This window comes from Pipistrellus hanaki (genome assembly GCF_964339955.1).
Source record: "Pipistrellus hanaki genome assembly, chromosome: X".
Lineage (NCBI taxonomy): Eukaryota > Metazoa > Chordata > Mammalia > Chiroptera > Vespertilionidae > Pipistrellus > Pipistrellus hanaki.
The window spans coordinates 27,673,917-27,683,538 of NC_140524.1; the positions used below are offsets into that span (position 1 = coordinate 27,673,917).

General features: G+C 44.2%; 1 pseudogene across 1 annotated transcript; it reads right to left on the reverse strand.

Annotated features, from left to right (window-relative positions):
• Positions 1-6,590: 6,590 nt before the first annotated feature.
• On the reverse strand, positions 6,591-8,630 carry LOC311615410 (nuclear prelamin A recognition factor-like; annotated as a pseudogene). The gene is made up of 3 exons: positions 8,516-8,630; positions 7,030-8,114; positions 6,591-6,797 (listed from the first exon to the last, which is right to left on the reverse strand). The product of its transcript is annotated as a nuclear prelamin A recognition factor-like (transcript).
• Between the last annotated feature and the right edge of the window lie 992 nt (positions 8,631-9,622).

Below are 9,622 nucleotides of genomic sequence, written 5' to 3' on the forward strand. Positions count from 1 at the left end.
CTAATTTTACAGTTAAAACATAGGTTTAGGCCTATATTCGCTGTATAAGACTACCTCCCACTTCTGAGGCAACACCAGTTCTTTTTTTAATAGACCGCCTCTCTGACTGGCCAATCTGAGCAGGCTTTTTTTTGTTTCAAAAGTCGTCTTATATGCCGGAAAATATGGTAATGGCACATAGCACAAGCACAGGAGAGTTTTAGAATGGGGTCCAAGTAAGTGTGTGTGTGTGTGTGTGTGTGTGTGTGTGTGTGTGTGTGTGTAGATGGGTAAATCGAGAGAGTAAGGTTACACACCTCATCTATTGAAGTGTAATTTGAGCATATCCAAAATAGTTGCAATGAAGGACATGAACAGGAACATTATGAATATCTCTGATATTAGGTTTTATGAATAGTGATTTATGATAAAACAGGTTTTCTGGCTGCAAGACTAAAGTCAGTGCTGACTCTACACTGACTGCCTCATTGCTGTCTGTGCTAAAAAAAAATGTAGTTTGAAAAATCTACCTATGCTCGACTCAGCCACCAGCCCTTGCTGGCGGAAACAATGCAGTTTCAGGTCCTAAGGGATGCTGCAGCAAAAGAACCCCAGGTGGTCTGCAAAATTATCAGCTTCTGAAAGTAGCCTTTTCTCTGAACTGGGGGCACAAGGCACAGATGGTTCTGACTCCCCATATGGCATATATTATTGGGCCGGGCTGTTCTACTCATTCTCTGTTGTGATATGACACTTAATGCTGTGCAATTATTTCCTTACTCAATTTAAAAAAAAATACCTTGCTTTAAATCCTCATCTGTTTCTCCTAAAACCACCATCCACCCCACCAATCCCCTAGGTACTGAATGTGTTTTCTGCTTTGCTCCTTGCTTGTCCTTTCTTTCTTTTTAAATTAGTGTTACTATTTTTTTAATTGTTGACACTATTACAAAGGTGTATCCCCAACACACACCTTTGCTGCTTGTCCTTAATTTTTGCTTTCTCTAAACCTTTTCCACTCCGACTTAGAAATGTAACAAAAGAAAGAAAGAAGTGTAGTTGCATACACTGGGCCTGGATTCTCATGAGGCAGCTGATCCCTGAGATCTGACCATTCGTTTTCTGAGGAAGCCTTTTGGCTATTTCTCTCCTGTAATATTTTTCAGAATTCCACTCTCATCAGAGTTCTTGAAGGCAACAGGCATGTAAGCAAACAAACAAAAAAATTAAGGAGACCTGTTGATTTTATTTCTATAGCTCTTAACCTTCTGCTTAGCTTTTCTAAGTATTTACTAGTAATTTCACTGATCTCTGATTGTCCTCATGTGTAGTTGCTCAAATAATCACTTCCAGGGTTTTGTTTTTATTTTTATCACTTTGCTTGCCTGCTCCAGAAGCTTCAAGGGTAAGGGATTTGCTGAACTCAGGAAGATTCTCAGGCCCCAAAATCTCCCCTGTTCATCTACCACAGAACTTGCAAGTCTTAAGAATTGAAGGATATCTCCTGATGACCCCGATGAACAAAGAAAATTATAACTGGAATATATCCTGCATACACTTATAAGTATCTAGAATTTACATTAGAATTACTTGGATAACTTGTTACAATGCATATTCCAGGGCCCTATCCTAAATCAATAGAATTAAAATTGTGTGATTGCATGTGTGTGTGGGGAAGGCCCCATAACCTGCATTTAAAAATAAGAGCTTGGAATAATTTTAGAACTATTGTTACAAGATTTTTAAGCAGGGAAGAACCATGATCAGATTTTTCAAAAGAAAAAGAAAGATTTGATGATAATGTGAAGGCCCCCCCCTTTTTTTTTAGCTTGGGGCAGAGTAAAGATTCAGATAGGAGAAGTAACTTAAAAAGCTTCCTTAGAGGGGGCAAAATAACAGGTAACATATGGGAAACCATTAGAAGGTTCTGGTTTAAGATATTAAGAAAGAAATTGGAAGTCTGGGATAAATAGCGATAGTGTTTGAAACTCTATCTCAAATGTCTCCCTTAGAAGTTGCTATAGTTTATTTAAAAATATTTTAAAGGGTTCTTCATTCACCCTGTTCTGTTGCAGGGAAAGAGCTCACTTCTTCCATTTACACCAGAGATCAGAGGTATAATGTCACATCCGTGTGAAGAAGGATAGCACTATTAAAGCTGTGAATCCAAATAGTGGTTCTCAAAGTGTGATCCTCTGATCACCTGCATCCAAGTCAGCTGAAATGCTGGTTAAAATACAGACTCCTAGGCCTCACCTCAGAACTACTGAATCATAATATGAGCCCAGAAATATGCATGATAACCAGCTTTCCAGGTGACACTGATGTATAATAAAGTTTAAAAGACAAGAATTCTGAAGTATTTTTGTCTTTGCTCTTACTGGGAAATTCTTTGCCTCCATCTATGCCTGTGGAAATCTTGCTCATCCTTATAGTCCCAACCTTCCCTGATCCAACTTCAACAGACTCAAACTCTTTTATTGCTATGGAGGTGGAAAATATGGAGAGACATGACAAGTGGAGTGCAGGGGAGAATTGAGGAGCTCTGAGATGCAACAACTTGACTGGAGGTAGTTGGAGAGAACCAGGGTTTGTATGCTAAAAATTTGTTCACTAGAGTTGAGGTTGCAAAAAAATCAAGAAGCCCAGGGTAAGCAAAAAACAAAATTACCAAGACCAGCTACCTGAGTGGGCCAAGCCATGAATTCCATACCCACAGCAATCTGTTTAGAGATAAGGATTAGTGATCATGTCAGGTCAGGGGTATGGAGTGGAGTATGAGACCAAATGCCTGCTCACCTGACAACTGCACATGGAGGGAAAATGATGGGTCAGCCTGGATTGTCCTTTCCCTCTATTTTTACCTGTGGGAACTCTGTTCAATCTTTACCATCACGGTGCGTTGCCCAAGCTGCTTGGGCTGCCCCACTCTGATGGTAACCACTGACCCTTGATGCTATCCTGCTCCTTCTGTTTGAGGACCATGAGGGTGCACTTTCCTGGGCTCTTTTGTTGAAATTTTCAGAGACCATGGGTTTGAAAATACCAAGGAGTAGTTCACATTCATTGGAGGCCCAGGATAAAGCAAGGTCCAAGGCAAAGTGAGTTCTGGGGGCCAGCTGTATTAGCTCAGGCTGCTATAATAAAATTCCAAAGACTGGGTAGCTTAAACATTTATTTTTCTCACAGTTTTGGAGGCTAGAAATCTGAACTCAGTGGTTTGGCTCTGGTGAGGATTCTGTTCCTGGCTTTTCCTCTGAGCATGTGCTAAGAGAAAAAGATTGATCTTTGCCTCTTCCGCTTTTTTATAAGACCAATAATCCTATTGGAGCCCCCACTTATGACCTCATTCAACTGTAATTACCTCCTAAAAGCCCTGTCTCCAAATACAGTCTCACTGGTGGGTTAAGGCTCCAACATATGAATTTACGGGGATACAATTCAATCTGTAGCACTCAGCATTACCTGTGTGCTTATTTGAAAGGACCCACCCCACAACTCCTCAATAAGAATCTCTGCTAGAGTAGAGACAGAGAATCTGTAAGCACTTGAGGTAATTCTAATGAATACTGGTGTTTAAGAACCACTGTTTTAAAAGTTACACTTTATCTAGTTCAAATTATCTCAACATTTTTGAAGCTGGTTTAATTTCACCACATATTATCAGTTAGTAGGTAGCCCAGTCCCTATTTTTAATTACTCTTGGCTGAAATAAGGCTTTCCTTTTTTCATGTGTCCTAAACCAGTAGTTATCAAATTTGAATATGCATGAAAATCAACTGAAGATCTTGTTTTTTATTATATATCCTATATAATAAAAGGCTAATATGCAAATTCTCCCCTCCACCAGGAGTTCGACCAGCAGGCAGGCTGGCAAACCACCCATGTCTCCTCCCCCTGGCCAGGCTGGTTAGACCCCACCCATGCATGAATGCATGTACTGGGCCTCTAAAATATATATATGTGTGTGTGTGTGTGTGTGTGTGTGTGTGTGTGTGTGTATGTGTAAAATATATATATATGTATGTATTTACTGAGTGGCCAGATTATTATGTGTTCAGAGATCATAATAATCTGGCCACTCAGTGTATATATTATTGATTTCAGAGAAGAAAGTAGAGATAGAGAGAGAGAAACATAAATGATGAGAGAGAATCATCAATTGGCTGCCTCCTGCATGCCTCACACCAGCGATTGAGCCCACAACCTGGGCACGTGGCCTGAATAGGAATCAGATAATTGAACTATGACCTCATGGCTCATAGGTTGACAGTCAATCACTAAGCCATGGCAGCCAGGCATGAAGATCTTGTTAAAATTCAGATTCTGATTTAGTAGGTCTAGGGTGGAGCCTGACATTCTTCATTTCTAACAAGCTTCCAGGTAATGCTGTTGCTGCTGGTCTATGGCTCACAACTTTGATTAAAAAGATCCCAACCATTTTTGCAAGTTTTAAAAGTGTGCCTCTAATTCAGGGATAGCAAATTCAAATGTCATCACTGGCCACCCCAGTAAGAAAATTTAAATGTGTGAAACTACCAGAGGTGATATGAATAGGACAGTGATAAAATCTGTAGGCATTCAAACACAGAGTTGTAAAACATGCTGGACTGGCCAAATAGCCTACTGATTCCATTTGAGGCAACTGATTTACAACTCCTTTGCTATTACAACTATTTTAATACTAGAGGCCTGGTGCATGGATTCATGCACTGGTGAAGTCCCTTAGCCCTGGCCTGTGGGAATCAAGCTGAAACTGGCTCTCCTACATCCCCTGAGGGGTCCTGGATTGCCAGGGTGCAGCTTTTGTGTGACACACCTCAGAATCAGGCTCCCCCCTCTCTGGTTCAAGGTGCATCACCCAAGAACCACAGCTGCCAAATCACCACAGCTCAGCAGCTCCTGCATTGAGTGTCTATCCCCTGGTGGTCAGTGGACGTCATAGCTACTGGTTAGATTATCTGCCCCTAGGTAGTCATTGGGTGCCATAGCTACTGGCTGGTTGGCTGGTCACTTAGACTTTTATATACACTGAGTGGCCAGATTATTATGATCTCTGAATGCATAATAATCTGGCTACTCAGTATATATATATTAGAGGCCCGGTGCATGAATTGATGCATGGGTGGGGTCTGTCTAGCCTGGCCAGGGGGGAGGGGACATAGGCAGTTTGCTGGCCTGCCTGCTGGTCGAACTCCTGGTGGAGGGGACAATTTTCTTTTTACCCTTTTATTATACAGGATATAAACTGAGTGGCCAGATTATTATGCATTCAGAAATCATAATAATCTGGCCACTCAGTGTATATACTAGAGGCCCAGTGCATGAAATTTGTGCACTGGGGGGGGGGTGTCCCTCAGCCTGGCCTGCACCCTCTTACACTCCAGGACTCCTCAGGGGATGTCTGCCTGCTGGCTTAGGCCTGTTCCCTATGGGGAAATCCCTCTCACAGTCCAAGATCCCTCGTTCCTTACTGCTCGCCTGCTCACTGCTCCTTACCACTCAGCTCATTGCTCCTTAGTGCTGCCATGGAGGCAGGAGAGGCTCCTGCCACTGCCACTGCACTTGCCAGCCATGAGCCCTATCTTTCTGTGTAGTTGTCTGTGGTCCAACTGCTCTCTTCCTTCTCGCTTAGGGCGAGCAGCATGTGAAGACAGAGTGCACTGTTGTGGAACACAGAGGGCTGCCTGGAGCTGAGGGGAGTGGCCTGGCCCACCGGTGAGAGGTGGACACAGAGGACGCTATCTCACCCAATTGTGGGGCGGGCTGGCCAGCCTTCATCTGCCTGACCCCACCCAGGGAGAGACCGAGCAGGGTGTCCGCCTCTCCATTCTCCATCCTTCCATCTGTGACACCTGTCACCCTTGCCAGGCTTCCCCCAAAGTGAGTTCAGCTCACTCTCTGAATGTAAAAGGGCATGAGGGGGATGGGAGGAGCCTCTACTCCAGTGCCCCCTGATTCCCAGTGATAGGATCTGGTCTCAGGATGGTGGCCACAGCTGCAGAACATAGATTTGTTTCAAGAAAAGTTGGGAATGCAGACTTTCGTATGAGCCTCTATTCCAAAAGGTGGAAGTTTATTCACATTGTGGCAAAGACACCTTCAAGAGTGACATACGTGGGTAAAGTCAGGGCAAAGTCAGGGCCAAACCAGGCAATTTCCTCATCTAATCTCTCTGAGGCACTTGGACAGAACAGAACCAAGTCTCAGCTCTTCACAGGACACTTCTTTTTTGTTTGTTTGTTTGTTTGTTTGTTTTCCCTAAAGGACAGTAGTCTGCCTCTATTTTTGTTCTTTGTGAATTTTTCATCATAGGATAAAATGATACGTACATTGGGGAAATCCTCTCAAGATACAGTATTCAAGTTGTATCCACGTGATGATGGCAGAGTCCTTCAGAGGGAAGGAGCTGACAGATGGGGAGCACGGAATTCTGAAAACCAAAGAGATGACAGAGATGCTAAGCCTTTCTTTCACACTTCTGGCACCCCTCTTCAGGTGGCCTGAAGGCCGGGCGTCTGCTGGACCTTTATCACTTGATGTCCCAGGAAGGCTGTCCTGGGCCCTGCTAAGTGGTGTGCAGGGCTGCCTAGGCCCGGGGTGAGTCGCCCCTAACCACCACCCGGCCGCTCCTGGTATAGCTCCTGTATATGGGCATTGGTCTCCAGGGGTGACACCGGAATGGCAGTGTAGATGCCTTCCATCTGCTGCAGCAGTGCCCTGTCTGCACGCCCGTCCTCTGCCTGGGCCTGACCCCTGCCTCTTAGGCATCCCCGGTGCAGGTTAGGAGATCCATGAGGTGGTAGGGGAACTTGTCTCTACAGCTGCAGGACCACTTCTGGATTTTCCAAAAGCTGTAAGCAGCCTCAAAGCATAGCAGAGCCACTCTATCCAGTTTGGCTTAATGGAAGCCTGTGGACTGAAGGGTCCCAGGTTGGATTGCAGTCAAGGGCATGTACCTTGGTTGCGGACACATCCCCAGTGGGGGGCATGCAGGAGGCAGCTGATCAATGTTTCTCATCAATGTTTCTAACTCTCTATCCCTTTCACTTTCTCTCTGTTAAAAACTCAATAAAAATATTTTTAAAATAGCATAGAAGAACCTCTCCATCCCTTTCAAGACTGATCTCTGAAAGTCTATGTTCCTCAGGGTGCGGTAGTTGCACACTCCCATGTCCTCGTTGGACAGCTCCTTGGCCATGTGCCTGAAGATGTGTGCCAGGTACCCGTCGGAGCTGGCACCCTTGTGGAGACTCAACTCCTTCTCCTTCTCCTTCATGTCTCCAAACATTGTCCATGGCAATGTCGTTCGAGGCGAGGTCACTTTGCTCCATTATCTGGACAATTTCCCCTGAGGTTAACACACAATTAGCACCCTGGGAACTATGTAAAGTTGTGGGAACATCTTCTCAAAGGGCCTCCAGTTTTTTGTCATGATATGGGCCACAGTGACATGGAAAATCTTGTCTGGAGACAGGTTCCCCCATCTGGCAAAGTACTCCTTCACCAGAGAGCCCATGATCTGCTGGGGAGACTTGGCTGTTCAGAGGTGGGGGTGATGGGGTGACCCAGCACACGCTCTGCATATTGGTCCCATCTGAGGCAGGTGGAGGTCAGCATGGACTCTTCCTTACAGTGCTGGCAGTATCGATACACAAATTCCTTCTCACTCTCCAGGTTGAGAAGTCTGCAGCTATCTTCATGTCAAAGACAGTGCTCCCCAAGTCTTTAAAGAAAGCCACAGAATCTTCTGGATGCACCAGTGACACTGAGGCTGAATTTAGCAGCAGAATAAGGCAGAGACTAAGGACACATGAACACTGCTAACATCTTGTGCTGTGAGGTATCATATTTCTTATTAAGGTTCAGAACACGGAAGAAGTCCTTGGTGTTCTGTTGAGAAACTTGGACCCCTTCCTCTGTGGTCACACTGCTGTCACATGCCAGGCAGTCACTCAGAAATATCTTGTTGGCATTAACCAACTTATGGAGTTATCCTTTCTCTCCATTCTCCTAAGCTTGATTCCAGATGTTGATTGTGGCATTCTCTTGGTCATTGGATTTTTTTTTTTTACTACATTCTTTCCAAGTGCAGTGATCACACTTCCTCTGGAGCAGGAGCCAGCTCGAGTGATCTGGAGGAAGCACAGGGAGAGCAGTCGGTCACTGCTGGTTGCCCCCGGTGCTGCTGACAATATCCTTTCTTCCTTGTGGATCATCTAGGGAGGGGATGTGGCTGCAGTGCCCAAGGCCAAGTTCCAGGAGGTCAGCAGCACTGTCAGGATCCTCTGTTGGTGCCTGGCCTGTCCTTTGGAGATTGCAGGACTACTAAGGAAGCCACTCCCCATTTCCACCCTGCTTCCACCACTGATTGATTGGAGTCTGAGGGCCAGGAGGAGGGACTAAGAGGCCTGCCTTTCAGCTGCTCACCAGTCCCCATGCCATTCACTCCGTTTCCTTATTAACATCATCCCCTGATCAATGGGAGGCTGTGGGCCAGGGAAGGGACCAAATGGTCTGCCTTCCACCTGCTCACCAGCCACTGCTGCCATGGATTCATTGGAGCCTGAGGGACCCAGTTCCCCCATTTGCCATCCCCTGATCAACAGAGCCTGAGGGCGAGGGGATGGACCAGTCATCTGTTCGGTCATTACGGACCCTGGGTTTTGTTATATTAGGATTTATAAACAAGTATTTATTTCCCCATCTACCCACTTTATGGGTTTTCAGATTTCAACATCAATTCATTTCACTCTTACTTGCCTCACTCTTAATTGGCACTGCTTGAGTTGCTTTGTAAACATTTTTAAGGTTGCTATTATTTCAGAAAGTGTGTCCTATATAAGCAGCCAGGTTGTAAATCTTCAGTAGCAGGAACTGGGCCTTATTTCTTTTGTCTCCCCTCAATAATGGTTAGTTCAGTGTTCAGCTTGCAGGGGGCACTTGGTCACTGATGACTAATTGATTCACTGTCAGGACCAAGACAGTACTTAGGAAAATAAGTGAGTTCACTAGAATGACCAGGATTTGGAGATAAGGACCACATCTTATGTAATCAGCATACAGTTCCTCCTTGCTGGAAGATAGCAAGTCAGGCCTTTTTTTAAAGAACCATTGGATTTTTTTCCCAATATTAGAACACAGACCAGGCTTGTTTAACTGCTATTGTTTTGAATTTAGCAGGATGTGTTGTGTTTGCAGCTTCTGGACTTAACTGGATTGGATATTTTTGGTTCTCTTCATAAATAGGATTATTTATATGTAAATACTCAAGTTGCTATGAAAAATTGCCCTAATTTTCTTGTGAACTTTCTTCCTGCAGCTTGTGGAAAGGCATTATGTTACTTCTCCACATTCAAGAATATTTTAAGTACATGCAGCTAAATTGTGCTAAACCAGTTGTCAAAACTTGGGAGTGAACCATAAAAGACAATTGATACAGATATAAAATCAACCCATTTGCATGGTCTCCGGTTTATTTATATGCATGCAAATGTATCTTTACCTGGCATAGATATACACACATAAATTGTGTTGTGACTAAAGATTCAACTGGAGTTAATTATCATACAAAGAGAAGAACTATTCCCAAATTAATTCAGAACCTGTCTATCATACTATTGTAAAAGTCATTTTTTAGCTT